The sequence below is a fragment of the Ailuropoda melanoleuca genome, chromosome 6 (genome assembly GCF_002007445.2).
Source record: "Ailuropoda melanoleuca isolate Jingjing chromosome 6, ASM200744v2, whole genome shotgun sequence".
Lineage (NCBI taxonomy): Eukaryota > Metazoa > Chordata > Mammalia > Carnivora > Ursidae > Ailuropoda > Ailuropoda melanoleuca.
The window spans coordinates 57548090-57563315 of NC_048223.1; the positions used below are offsets into that span (position 1 = coordinate 57548090).

A 15226-nucleotide genomic window follows, 5' to 3' on the forward strand; every position below is an offset into this window, starting at 1 on the left:
AGGTGGCTACCGCTTCCCGGCGCCCTGACACGGCGGCTCCCTCCCCCTTCTGTTTAGCTTCCGATATCTGTGCGCGGTTTCACGGCTCCCCGCTTCGTACCTCGATACTCAGCGCTGGAGATGTTCATTTGTAGAGATCCAGATGTATCTTCCTGCGTCTCAGGCTGATTCCGTGGATGTTCCTGCTGGTCTGGTAACCTATCCAGCTCAACTCAGGGGACCGGCTGAAAAAGGGGTCCCCTACTCCTCCGCCATCTTAACCTCCTACCAATCCTGCGATTTTTGACAACAGGGTTGGATAAGTCAGAGAAAGACACATACTGTATAATGTCACTTATTTGTGGAGTATACAAATGCCAAACTTATGCAAACACAGTAAAAAGTTGGTTACCTAGGGGCTGGGGGTAGGGTGGGAGAATAGGAGAGAGGCTATTTAAGGGTACAAACTTGCTACTAGCAGATAAATAAGTCCTGGAGCTCTAATAAGACCGTATAGTGAATATAGACAACAATTTTGTATTGTATTTATCAAGCTTGCTAAGAGACTAGATCTTAATTGTTCCTACCACAAAAAAGAAATGATAATTATGTGATGTGATGGAGGTGCTAAATGCAATGGCAGTCATGTTACAATATATAAATATATCAAATCAACATGTTGTACGCCGTAAACTTACATAATATTATATGTCAAATGTATGTCAAATATATTTCAATAAAAAAGGAGCATTCTGTACACTTGACATCCAGCCCCCAAAGTGTAGAAAGCCAGAGCCCTCGTTCTCCCTCTGAACAGTGACCCTAACAGTTCTCCAGGAGCTCAGCACCCCGGCCATCTCCCAGTTCCCAGAGACACAGCCTGTCATGGTGGAGTCGCATGATGTCCCTGCTCCAGCTTCTTGAGACCCTCAACAGATAGGTCTTAGTTGGTGATAGGAGCAGTGGGTTTACAATCATTCTGAGGTTGAAGAATTTCATTCAACATACAACAAATGTTTGTTGTCCAACTGCCTTGTATCAGACAAGTGTGATACACTTTTATGTTTATTCCATTTAGTCAATGTGATAATCCTGTGAGATAGAAATTCCTTTCTCCATTTAAGAGATGAGGAAACCAAGTCTCACTGGGCAAAGAACACAGCTGGAGAGGGGCTGAGTGGTTCTGCAATATCCATCCTTTGACATCAAGGGTAGTTTGTATAGAGGATCTCGTATGCTACTGCAGTATTCAGGTGCTCAAATATTTGCTTTGCTTCCTTTTTTTCTTTCCAGTCTGCATAATGGGCTGTGTCTCCATGTCCTTGAGTGTAGAGCCTGCTTTTGGGAGGAGTTGGGAGACTGTGACCTCATTGGAGCCTGGGGTAGGGCTCCAGGGAGAGTGGCCAGGTTTAGCAAATAAAAATGCAAGATGCCCAGTTAGATTTGAATTGAATTTCAGATAAACAATGAATATTTTTGTTTTGATATAACTATGTCCCATACAATTTTTAGGATATACTTATGCTCAAAAAGTATTCTCTTGTTTATTTAAAGTTCAAATTTAACTCTAGTTCCCAGTGAAGCTTGCAGTTGATTTAATGCTGAAGGAGGCTCCATTTGCAGAGGCTGGGACTGGTTCAGCTTTGCTGGTGAGCTCTGTGGGCTATCCAAGCTCTTTCTGAAATCAGAGAGAAGGTTACATCTGGCATCTACATTGAAGGTTACAAACTGGCAACTTGGGCAAAATCTAACCAGCCGTGTTTTGTTTAGCTGGCATGATGTTGATTTTTTGGTAATGATTTATTTATTTATTTGAGGTGGGGAGTCAGAGAGAGAGAGAGAATCTCAAGAAGACTCGCCTCTGAGCATGGAGCACAACGTAGGGCTCGATCTCACGACCCTGAGATCATGACCTGAGCCAAAATCAAGAGTCAGAGGTTTAACAAATTGAGCTACCCAGGCACCCTGGGCATGATGTTGATTCTTTAAAAACTGGTCAATTTTTGAAAACCAGGAGTTTCTACATACAAATCTAAATGACATCCTTTTAAAATTTTAATTCCGTGTAGTTGACATTCAGTGTTGGTTTCAGGTGTACAGAGTAGTGATTCAACAATTCCATACATCACCCTGTGCTCATCACAGGTGTGACTCTTTAATCCCCATCACCTGTTTCACCCATCCTCCCCTCTTCCCTCCGGTAACCATCAGTTTGTTCTCTATAGTTAAGAGTCTGTTTCTTGGTTTGACTCTCTCTCTCTTTTTCCCCTTTACTTGTTTGTTTTGTTTCTTAAATTCCACATATGAGTGAAATCATATGGTATTTGTCTTTCTCAGACTTATTTCACTTTGCATTATATTCTCTAGCTCCATCCATGTTGTTGCAAATGACAGTATTTCATTCTTTTTTATGGCTGAATAATACTCTGTTGTATATATATACCGCATCTTCTTTTTCCATTCATCTATCGATGGATACTTGGACTGCTTCCATAACTTGGCTCTTGTAAATAATGTTACTGTGAACTCAGGGGTACATGTACCCTTTGAATTAGTGTTTTTGTATTTTTTGGGTAAATACCCAGTAGTGTGATTATTGGATTGTAGGGTAGTTCTATTTTTAACTTTTTAAAAACATTTATTATTTTTTTTAAAAAAAGGTTTTTGTTTTTAAGTAATCGATATACCCAACATGGAGCTCAAACTCACAAGCCTGAGATCAAGAGTCTCATGCTCCACCCACTGAGCCCGCCAGGTGCCCACCCCCCCACCTTTTTTAAAAGACAGGTGGCCCCTTGGGGTGCTTGGTTGGCTCATTAAGTTAAGTGTCCAACTCTTGATTTCGGCTCAGGTCATGATCTCAGTGTCATGAGATTGAGCCCTGCCTGGGATTCTGGGCTGAGTGTGGAGCCTGCTTAATATTCTCTCTCTCCCTCTGCCCCCTACCTCCCACCCCCACTTGCGTGCACTCTCTCTCAAAGAACTTAAAAGACAGGCACCCCCTCTTTTTAACTTTTTGAGGAACCTCTGTACCATCTTCCACAGTGGCTGCACAGGGGTTCCACATCCTCGCCAATACTTGTTGTTTCTTGTGTTTTTTATTTTAGCCATTCTCACAGGTGTGAGGTGATATCTCATTGTAGTTTTGATTTGCATTTCCCTGATGATCGGTGATGTTGAACATCTTTTCATGTGTCTGTTGGCCATCTGGATGTCTTCTTTGAACAAATGTCTGTTCATTTCTTTGCCCATTTTTAATTAGATTATTTGTTTTCCGGATGTTGAGTTGTATTAGTTCTTTATATATTTTGGATACTAATCCTTTATTGAATATGTCATTTGTAAATATCTTCTCCCATTCAGTAGGTTGCCTTTTAGTTTTGTTGACTGTTCCCTTTGCTGTGCAGAAGCTCTTTATTTTGATATAGTCCCAATAGCTTTTTTTTTTTTCCTTGTATTTCCCTTACTTCAGGAGACATACCTAGAAAAATGTTGCTTCGGCTGATGTTAGAGAGATTTCTGCCTGTGCTCTCTTCTAGGATTTTCATGGTTTCAGGTTTTTACGTCTTTCATCCATTTCGAGGTTATTTTTTGTGTATGGTATAAAAGTAAGCGGTCCAGTTTCATTCTTTTGCATATAACTGATCAGTTTTTCAAACACCCGTTGTTGAAGAGACTGTCTTTTACCCGTTGGATATTCCTTCCTGTTTTGTCAGGATTAATTGACCATATAATTGTGGGTTTATTTCTGGGTTTTCTATTCTGTACCATTGATGTATGTGTGTACTTTTGTGCTGGTGCCATGCTGTTTTGATTACTATAGCTTTGTAATATAACTTGAAGTCTGGAATTGTAATACCTCTAGCTTTGCTTTTCTTTTTCAAAATTGCTTTGGCAATTCAGAGTCTTTAAAAATATGGAACGCTTCATGAATTTGCATTTCATCCTTGTGCAGGGGTTCATCTTCTCTGTATCATTCCAGTTTTTAAAATTTCAAGTTTTATATTTCTTTTTTTTTTAAGGTTTTATTTATTTATTCGACAGAGAGAGACAGCCAATGAGAGAGGGAACACAAGCAGGGGGAATGGGAGAGGAAGAAGCAGGCTCCCAGCAAAGGAGCCTGATGTGGGGTTCGATCCCAAAACGCCAGGATCACGCCCTGAGCCGAAGGCAGACGCTTAACGACTGAGCCATCCAGGCGCCCCTTTATTTCAAGTTTTTATCTAAGTTCAAGTTAGTTGATGTATATGGCAAAATTGGTTTCAGGTGTAGAATGTAGTGATTCATCACTTACATATAACACCCAGCACTCATCACAAGTGCCCTCCTTAACACCTATCACCCATTTAACCCATCCCCTGCCCCCCCCATCAGATCTGCCGTGCTGAGACTTTAAGACCACATGGCAGCAGTCATCTGCAGCCAAGTACTAGCATCCCTCTTAGATGGGGCATGCACTCACCAGTTTGCCCCGTTCCCATTCCCATCCCTCCCTGTGGTTACATCCTGCCCACTTGATCCACTTCTACTTGTCCAGCCCCTGCGGGTATTGAGTTTTTGACTCCTGATCTACACTATGTGCCAAAAAGTCTACTTCCAATGACAACAAAAATACCAAGAGTCTTCATTGGACTGGCTCTCCCCCATTTCTTCCATTTTATTGCATCTCCCTCCCTCAGGGCACTGATGACCATGTACTGGTTGCTGGTTATCCCCTCCCCTCAAGGAATGCCAGCCTGACCCCAGAAGGCCAGGCCATGGGCGTGGCTCCCTTCGAGATGGCTCCACGAAGCCTTCCCCAACTCCCACAATCCCTCTGTTGCACACAGAGAATCACATTGCCATTTGGTTGAATTTCTTCATTATACAGATTAAGAAATGGAAAATGTGACACTCAAGAATGGCACGCAATGAAAGCTGTGTAAAACTGTGACTAGAACTCAGGCAACAGGGACGTGGGAATTTCTCACCAAACCACGTGCTATTCTTGAGGATCTTGCCTCAGTGCCCCTCACATCTCCACCGCAGGGCATTGTGCCATATGCTTAATGAGCTCTCTGACTGGCTGATTGATTGATTACTCACTGAGCGCTCCTGGCAAAGCAGTTCTCACTCTGTTGAACAAATTATCTTCATGCATTGCAGTCTCTAGAGCTGAGATTAGGGGAGCTCACTATAATCTTCAAATCATTTAGCAATGTCTTGGAACCACTGGACATGATACAAGGATCTAGGAAAAATGTCTTCTGTTGGCATGTGGAAAGGAAGGGGGGAAAGCAGGAACTCTGAGGCACTGTGCTAGGGATTTTAGTTTTGTTTTCTACTGCCTGTTTTTATAAATAAAGTTTTTTTTGGAACACAACCATATATTCACACTACAATGGCAGAGTTGAGTGGTTGCAGTAGAAACCATATGGTCTGCCTATCCTAAAATATTTACGGTGTGGCTCTTTATAGAAGAAGTTTTCTGAACCTTGATGTAAACCATTCATCAGCCCTCAAGGGTGAATATTACTCTCCTCACCTAACGAAAGGGGAGCTGGTACTCAGAGAGGGTAGTGTTGCTTGTCCATCCCACCACCCAAATCATGGTGGAATGGAACTCAGGTATTTGATTCCAAAACCCATTGTCATTTGACCAGATGCCCACAGGATAAAGTTCAAATTTCCTAGTAGGGACCAAACCTACTTGTCCAACTTCTCCCTCCCATGTGCCCATCAGGCCAGCAACCTTGAACTCCCTGCTGGCTTCCAAGCTTCTGCGTCTTTGTAAATGATATTTCCTTTAACCAAATCCCCGACCTCTTTCTCTATAAGTGAAATCCCTTCATGACGCATCGCAAATCTTACCTCCTCCATGGAACCTGCTCTCTGTCAGACAGTTAATGAGAACAAGAGCCAACATTATTCGTGTTTTCTTTGAAACATGGACTAGGCTGGCCGCTCTGCTCTGTGTTCCATGTAATCCTTTTATGACAACCCTATGAAGTAGGCACTGATAGTCTCACTTTCAAGGGGCACACACAGGTTGAGAGAGGTTAAGTAACTTGGCCAGGGTCCCAGAGCTAGTGAGGTTTGGACCTGGGATTTGGCCTGGGTCTGTCTGATGTTGGAGTTCAACTGTTACCACCACGCTCTACACGGCATCTGCTGTGTGCTCTTGCGGTTTCTCCTACAGACCTGGTTTTATGGCATTTGCTCATCCTGGTGCCTATCTCCTGGAGGCTGGGAGCCCCTGGGGGGCAGCGAGCACATCCCTTGACAACTGTTACCTGGCCCATGGAAGTGACTCAGTCACTGTTTGTGGGAGAATGCCAGCACCTTGTCTTCACCGTGCCAACCCTGAACCTCATTTTACTGTTCTATGCATATTATTTCAACAGCAATTTGGGGAGACAAGATTTCCCCCAATTCCTTTCTGTTGGTGCCACCATCTCTCTGCCTCTGAGTGGACTGTGTGCAGATGACAGCCCAGGCCCATTCCTGGCTCAGCTCAGGGCTTAGATTTTTCTTTGGTCTCTTGGTATGTCTTTATTAGCATTTGAGAAAGGTTCTTGTTTCATCCATAATCAAGTCAAAGTTCATAGCTGTGAATAAAAGATGGGTTAAAAATAGCAAACATGGGGCGCCCAAAATGACTTCTTTTCCCCCCCGCAGCCTGCCTTCCTCTAGAAAACCCCCCAATTTTGAGCAGCGATGTGCATCCACACACCCATATCGGCTTGCTCAGACTCAAGAAAGGGAAACATGTTGAACTATCATTACTCACTGATAAATAATAACAGCAGCAACATCAACAATAACATCCTGACTGCGGTCAGTTGGCACACTTCATGGTGCATTTTATGCAATGGGAGGTGGGGTGGGGACAGGGCGCAGGCTCCCAGCCCGCTAACAGTGCACTGTGATTGGGGATCTCGGAAGAGGGGCCCCTGCAAGCCCGTGGGGTGGGAGGTGCAGGGAAGGGCCTCGGGAGAGGGGTGATGGAGGGTGGCAGCTATAGGCCTCAGGCATCAGCTGGAGCTTGGTGCAGCACTCAGATAGCTCTTGCTTTTTCCGGGACAAGTGACTGAGGAAGGAGCATTCAAACTCAGGTTCCATGGTGCCCAGCCTGCTCTCTGCAGGTTCTGAGTTCAGAGGAATGGTGGAGTGGGGGTTATATCTGGGGCCCACCCACCGACTCCCAGGTCCCTACTGAGGGGATCTAAAGACCATGGAGAGGTGGGACGGTGCATGGCAGCCCTCCCCAGCCCCTGTCTCCACCCCTCTCCCATCCCTTCTCTGACACCCACATCACTGGCCTTGTCAGGGAACGTCATTCTTTCCTGGGACAACACAAATAAATGGTATGAAGAATCCACTGGCTTCTCTTGCCTTGCATTTTAACGGCGGTTCCAAAGGAATGTGTCTGAGCTGCACCGTGGAAGGGTATGGAATTATCTATCAGCTTGACAAATGATCCATCCCATCGGGATTTTTGGAGGAAAACTGGCCCTGTGCTACACTAGCCATCTCAGCTGGGCTTTGCCTGCCTGAGTCTCCTCCAGGATGCTGGAAGGAACTGGAGGGTCCAAGGTAGAGTCAGGGTCTCAGCTGCAGGTCCAGGAAGAGCCACATGACCGTCAGCATGGCTCCCATCAGCACCAGCCCTGGAACAACCCTGGAAGGAGCCAGGGAGCTTCTCTTGTTTTCTCATCTTGGTTTGTGGCTACTTTGCTGTGAGACCAGAGGCAAGGGGCGTTCAGCCTGGGCGGTGTCACCTCTGCCCCATCTCCCTCGCAGGGTGGAGGAGGACACGTGGCTTCGTGCACATGGCCTTGTTTTGAACAGTTTCTAGGAGGCCTAAGTGCACACTATAGATCCATTGCCTTGTGTTCTAGGAAGATGGGCAGGGATGTAGTGACTGGGGACGGGGCTGGGTCCCCGCTGATGCATAATCCTGTCTCTGGCATCTCTCTGTGGATTTCCCCTTGGTTTTTAGGGGCGGAGTGGGGGGGGCGCTAAGTGTTTCTTGTTCAGTATTCCTAGTCCCAGTGATAACAGAGGTTGTGAATTATGGACGCAGCAGCAAATGTTTTTAATCTCCCATGAAACAAAACCAGTGTGTTTTCGGCACCAGGGGCCGAGGGCGAGGGAACAAGCAGACAGCTGCTCTGATATGGCTAACTCGGGCTGACGTCAATGAGAGTCAGTCCAGGCCAAGGGCTCCACTCAGGAAGCTTCAAAGTGATACCGAAAACAAATTTGCATTTTTTCCTTTCACGGGAACTCAGCTACTCTCAGTTCCACTGAGATGTTTTCACCAGCCTTTGCAACTGGCTAGTTATGCTGAATAAACAGGGCTTGCAGTGTAGTGGGAATGCAACGTGAGTTTTGCTTTATACTTCCCCTTTAAAATTTATGCAGCGGGATTAATGTTCCCTGGCCCTGGATGAAAACACTGGCAGGCGCTGACTTTTCTGCTCCTCTTAGGAAATAGTCTGTCCTAAGGTCGCTTGAAATGGAAAACAGTCTCAATTTGGAATTTGAACGTCCAGGCCAAGATATTAGTCAAAACTGTAAACTTTGACATCTCATTCTCCCCGCTCCAGCTTTGCTTGTTTAGGGCTGGAAGCCTGCGTGGGAAAGGGGGCTTCTCTGCTGGACTGCTGCACCCAACTCCCGCTGCTCCCCTTCCCCCCCAAGGTGGAACCTAGGGTGGAGGGAGGAGTAGAAAAGAGAAGGCAGCTCTCACTTGAGTGGGGGAGTGGCGGGGGGCCAGCAGAGGCTCTGAGCTGACTTTTCTTCTGGTGGGGCTCTTCTGAGGGCCTGCCCTTGTCTGCTAGGTGGAGGCGTCCCTCTTCTGGGTGGTCACTTGTGACTTTTCCCTCCATCCCTGGGTTTTACCGCCAGCTCCTGGCTGCTGGGGTCTCTGGCTCTCCAGACAGCCCTATTGGTCACGCCCCGAGATGCCGCCATACTGCCTCCCTCCCCGTGGGGCCCACATCTGGCTCCAACCTTCATGCATCGCTTGCTCGGACAAACTCTGGAATGGAAGGTGACCCCAACCCAGGGGCTTGCTGCAGAAGTCACCTGCACATTTGTTCCCTGTGCTCGCTGTAACACCTCACCGCAAAACTTGATGGCTTAAAGGAAAAGAAGTCTGCAATCAGTTTTACTGGGCTAAGTCAGGTGTCAGGAAGGCTGAGCTCCCTCTGGAGGTTTGCAGGGAGGGTTTGCTCTTTGCTTCTTCTGGCTTCTGAGGGCTAATGTCATTCCTTGGCTTGTGGCCCCATCAGTCCAGTCTCTGCCTCTCTGGTCACGTCGCCTTTTCCTCCGTATGTGGCTGGATTCCCTGGTTGGGAAAGGGCCCCAGCCTTGCCTGCCCGCAGCTGCAGGGAGTCACATGGTAAACTCTCTTTGTAGCTGCGTGGAAACCCCCCCCCCCCCCCCCCCTGNATGTGTGGGATCAGCGGGCAGGCCCCTACTTGACCTTCAAGAAGCATGGCTTTCTTCAAAGATACTCCTCTCGGCAAACCCCCTCTTCAAAGCCCTGTCTCTCAACAAGCTGATTTGCTTAGACTCTCCAGGCAGTGGGAAGATTCAAGGTTGTGGATCTTAACCGCTTCCTGTGAATTGCTTTGCAATTTCACAGTGGAAGCAGCGTGGCCCCCGGAGTGCCACTTTTTCACATTCGGTTACACTGGTGATGGAATTGTTAGTGGTTGATGGTGCGGGGGCTGTCCCGTTCAAGGTCGTGCACACTGTGGCCTGCAGCGGTTGCCTGTGGAAGGGCCAGGGGAGCTGCCCGCACCCGGCACCCTGGCCTCAGATGCCTCCATCTGTGGAGAGCATGGAGCTCTTTCTGTGAGTTCACACCACGGTGCGTAGTGCCGCCCGGGGTTCTCTCTGCACCCTTCCCCAAAGTGCTGACCATGTCCCATCCTTACACGGTCAGAGGACTGCCGGTGGGAGGCTCTGAGAAGCAGGTGCTGCAGCACAACAGTGGAACTCTAGTGACAAATGTTGCAAACCCACTTCAGTCTTTGGGTTTCCAACTTGCAGCTGGGGTGCTGATCTAGAAATTTCCTATTCTGTGGGTTAGCAGATTATCATTTGATAGGACTTGATGTTTGTGTCAACTAAGCTGAGATGGACTCGCTGGTCTGGAAGGAAAATGTACTCCTCGGCTCTCAGAGTGTGGGTCCAGCTTTTAGGGGAAAAAATGGAACAGATTTGTTTGGAAGGTTCCGGAGTGTTCAGGTAATAAATCCTCTTATCTCCTTCTTCCACCTTAGCAGTGAAGACAAGTGGCCTGTCTCTTGGCTGCTAGACTAGGGAATGAAAAATCAGAGCTGGGCTAAATTCCTAGAGACTTGGGGATGCTGGTTACCAGGGAACCCATTTGCTCACAGAGTTACCTGTGAAAACTGTAGTTTAAAGAAGGAGAAACTGACAAATATCAGCAAAACCATTGTTCAAAATGACTAAGTCCTCAGAGGCCAGGATTGCTCAGGGATCTGTCAGCATGCCTTGATTTTTTTTTTGTTAAGATTTTATTTTATTTTTTTAATGTAATTTCTACACCCAATGTGGGGCTCGAACCCACAACCCGGAGATCACGAGTCACATGCTCTAGTGACTGAGCCAGCCAGGCACCCCATGACTTTTTTTCTTTACGGAAACGTACCTCACCCCTTTCTCCTTTTACCACCGCATCCCACCACCCCCATCAGTGACTTGACAGAAATTTCAAGTCTTCTATTCTCTCCCAACTCACTTTAGTCCTTTTTCTCAGAGGCCAAAATGTCATTGGCTCAGGTGGCTTAGGGGTCTGTTCTGAGTGGGCGCACCTCTTTTATTCAGATAATTTTGGGGGAAACTGGGGAAGATTTGGGGACAGGCTCACAGTCAGGTTTCCCCTAGTGTGATAAACCTGGAATCTGTTACCTGGAGACTTTGTTTGCTGGGACAGCCACAGAACACCACAGACCAGGGGTCTTACACCACAGAAATTAATTTTCTCACAGTTCTGGAGGCTGGAAGTGTGACATCAAGGTGTCGGCAGAGTTGGCTCCTCCTGAGGCCTCTCTCCTTGCCTTGCCGATGGCCGACTTCTCTGGGGGTCTTCACGTGGTCGTCCGTCTGTGTGTCTGTGTCCTAATCTCCTGTTCTCATAGAGACGCCACTCACACTGGATTAGGGTCCACCCATGTGACCTCACTTCCCTCTTCAAAGATTCTATCTCCAGATGTAGTCCCATTCTGAGGTACTGGGGGTCTGGACTTCAACACATGAATTTTGGGGGCCACAGTTCAGCTCATAATACTCGGGAACTCCCGATCTGAACTCGGCTGTTCTGGACCAGACTGGGATGGAATGCCATGGAAGAAGCGGGTCTGGCTACTTTCCTCCTCACAGCCCTGTTTCCACTCACGGTGTGATTCCACAGTCTTTTCTTCCTTCTCATTGTCCTGCTCCAGCCTCCAAGCTGTTTCCCACAGCAGCCCGAGGTCAGCGACAGGACTCTCTGTAGCTCTGAGTCTCCTTTTCTGCTCCTTTTGGACACACCTTTCCTTCCCAGAAAAGAGGGAATCTTTTCAAGTCCTGCAGTGGTCACAGTTGAGTGAAATATGAACACAAGGGCTGACCTAGGGGGAAGGGAGCTGCCAAAGGGCATTGGGCAGGGGAGTGAGAAGGCAAGTTTGCGCATTATTTTTAGTGCCAGCATACGATACACCACATTCTCCCCTTTGCTTCCCCCCCCCCCCACACGTGTAGCCTCCTGGTTCCAGCAGGCAGACAGGCCTGCTTTGACTCATGTCTCTGCCATTTACTAGTTGTATGGGCTTGGCCAGGTGACTTAATCTTCTTGGGACTTGGTTTCATCATATATAAATGGGGATAGTAGTGTTTGCCTCACAGTGTTGTTGGGGGGGTTACTTAAAAAGGTGTTAGGAGCTGAACTGTGTCCCCAAATTCCTACGCTGAGGTCCTAACTCCCAGTTCCTCAAAATGTGGCTGTTTTTGAAGACAGAGTCTTTAAAGAGGTGATTAAGTTAAAACGAGGTCATTAGCGTGAACCCTAATCCACCATGATACCATGACTGGTGTCCTTATAAGAAGGGGAGATTAGGACACAGACAGACACACAGAGGGATGACCATGGGAGGACATGGGGCAAGGAAGAAGACGGCCATCTGCAAGCCAAGGAGAGAGGCTTCAAAAGGAGCTAACCCTGACAACATCTGATCTCAGACTTCCAGCCTCCAGAACTGTGAGAAAATAAATTTCTGTTGTTTAAGTCCCCTGGGCTGGGGCAGTTTGTTACGTTGCCCTGGCAAACTAAGTCACCAGGTTTCAAGCTGATCACGCTGGAGAAACTCTGGCTGCGAGCCTGTCCCCAAATCTTCCTCAGTTTCTCCCTGGGATTATCAGAATAAGAGAGACGTGCCCACTCAGAACAGATCCCCATCCGAGCCAACAACATCATGGCCTCTGAGAATCAGGAATAAGGTGATTCGGGACTCCTGGATGTCAGACTTCCAGCATCCGGGACTGGGAGAAAGTAACTTTCTGTTGTCTCGGCCCTTCCGTGTGTGATACTTTGTTCCTGCAGCCCTAGCAAACTAATACCTGGTACATAAGCTGTTTTCTTCCTTTTCTCCTGCCCTCTTGCGCCTCACCACCCCCAGCTGGAGCAGTCTTGGACTAGCCCCCTGCAATCTGCAAACTCAAGACAGGACACACAGGCAAAGCAACATAGAACAACATAGAATGGGACTCACAGAACAAGGATGAACAAAAGACTATGTTAGAAAAGCATCTGACACCTAAAACAAAAAGTACCTTAAAAATCACCTAAAAGTTGGCACCTTAAAAAAATGGTGAAAACTGACTCTCAGTTCATGGTCCCTTTCTTGGTTTTTTCAGGGGTTCCCTACTGAGCCTCTCTTCCCCACAGCTGTTGTGAAATGGGGAATCATCTGGGGCCTTCATGGTCCCTTGGAACCCCGCTCAGGCTCTGTGCCCTAACTCGGGGAAAATCGACAGCTTGGCAACATCGTCTTCCAATCCAGTAATGTGGCGTCTCTCTTCCTTTGCTTAGTTCTTTGAGATCTTTCAAGAAAGGCTTATAATTTTCTTCCATAAAGACTCGCACATCTTTTGTGATTTTGTACTTCTGAGTGTTTTAATTTTTTGTGCTTTTGGTATTTTTAAAGCCTACATTTTGTTTTTATTGCTGGTGTACAAAAAGGCAACTGATTTTTATATTTAGATTTTGTGTCCAGCAATCTTGTTATGCTCTTATTAAGTGTAAAAATTTATATGATTTAGGAAGATTTAGGAATGATTTAGGAAGATCCCTCTGTAGAAACCATATCATCTGCAAACTGTAAGAGTTTGTTTCTTCCTTTCTAAGCCCTCCTGCATTCCTTTTTCTTGCCTTACTGCATTGTCAATGGCTTCCAGCAATGGGCATTCTTGTCCTGTTCCCAGTTGTAGAGGGAAAGCCTTCAGCATTTCAATGTCTCATGTTTGCCGTAGGCTTTTTTGGGTAACTATCCTTTATCACATTAAAGAAGTTCCTTTCTATTCCTAGTTTGCTGAGAACTTTTCAATTTTAAAATCACGAACACATACTGAATTTTTGCAAATACTTTTTCTATGCCCACAGGGATAACCAAGATTTTTCCTCCTTTAATTTGCTAATATCATGAACTACATTAGTTTGCTTTCTAAAGTTAAGTCAGCCTTGCATTTTTAATTTAAATCCATCTGGCTATTATACATTAGCATTTTCATACATTGTTAGATTTAATTTGCTAGTTTTTAAAAAGGGATTTTAAATGTAAACTCATGATAAAGTTTGGGCTGTGATTTGGAGATTTCCCATTTGCCCTTCCAGATGTGGTCTCTCCCTTGCCCTGCCATGCTCACTGCCAAGGGAGAGCTGGCTGGTATGATGGTATGAATTTCTGCAATGAACTCTGTGCTGCACAGTTTGGCTGGGCCAGTGGGAGTCCTGGCAGGAGACTGGAGGGAGGGAGGAGAGTGAAGTCACCCCAGGCTGGTTGTATCCTTTGATGGAAGGTCACTGGTCCTCCCAATGTGGCCCACTCTATCCTTGCAGGTTCTGGTAACTTCTTTCTTCCCTAGTTCCTATCCCAGGTACAGGATCCTTTGTTATTCCCTTTCAACCATAAATTGTAAACAAATCCTCCTCAAATTATCTTATGTCCTGCTGGGACTTTCACTGATGCAGCCTATAACTTTCCATTCTTGCAATATTCTTGCTGATTTTTACAATCAAGAGTATGATAGCTTCACAAAAGGAGTTGGGACTGTTTCTTCTTTATGTTCTGGAATAGTATTGGTTCCTTGGTAGAACAAGTTAAAACTTTGGTAGAACTTGCTGGTAAAACCATCTGGGTCTAGTGTTTTCATCGTGAGAAGAGTTTTACCTACTGAATTCAGTTTCATTAGTGGTTGTTAGACTATTAACACTTGTCTTTCTTTCTTTCTCTTTCTTTCTTTCTTTCTTTCTTTCTTTCTTTCTTTCTTTCTTTCTTTCTTCCTTCCTTCCTTCCTTCCTTCCTTCCTTCCTTCCTTCCTTCCTTCCTTCCTTCTTTTTTGCCTGGAGTTAGTTTTGGTAAGCTTGAAATGCGTTCATTTACAAAGTTACTGTCATTTATTTTTTACTCTATTGTCTTTTTTCTCTACATTGTACTTAAGTTACTCAAAAAAATTAATGCACTTTATTTTTTAGGGCAGTTTCAGGTTCATAGCAAAACTGAGCGTTCCCATATACCTGCTGTCCCCCCCCCCCCCCCCCCCCCCCCCCCCCCCCCCCCCCCCCCCCCCCCCCCCCCCCCCCCCCCCCCCCCCCCCCCCCCCCCCCCCNTGAGCCTACACTGACGAAACGTTCACCCAAAGTCTGTAGTTTACGTCAGGGTTCACTCTTGGTGCTGTACATTCTGTGGGTTTTGACAAATGTATAATGACATGTATCCACCATTATAGTACCATATGGAGTATTTTCACTGCCTTCAAAATGCTCTGTGCTCTGCCTATCCGCCCCCCTGCTCCTAACCTCTGGTAACGTCATCATTCTTCATTCTTAATAATTTTTATTTGTATTCTTCTTTTTTCTTGATTAATCGTGTCCTAAGTTTGGCAATTTTACTAGTCTTTAGAAGACCTAACTATCAGCTTTTAAATTCCTATTGTATGTATGTTTCCTATTTCGTTGATTTCTCCTCTTTAT

At 46.1% G+C, this 15226-nt stretch overlaps 1 protein-coding gene and 1 pseudogene across 1 annotated transcript in view; one reads left to right on the forward strand and one right to left on the reverse strand.

Moving 5' to 3' along the window:
• Nucleotides 1-15226, forward strand: part of LOC105240843 — a 196594-nt gene that overhangs the window by 12422 nt on the left and 168946 nt on the right. The gene's annotated exons all lie outside the window — the stretch shown is intronic.
• On the reverse strand, nucleotides 3890-3982 carry LOC117802913 (annotated as a pseudogene).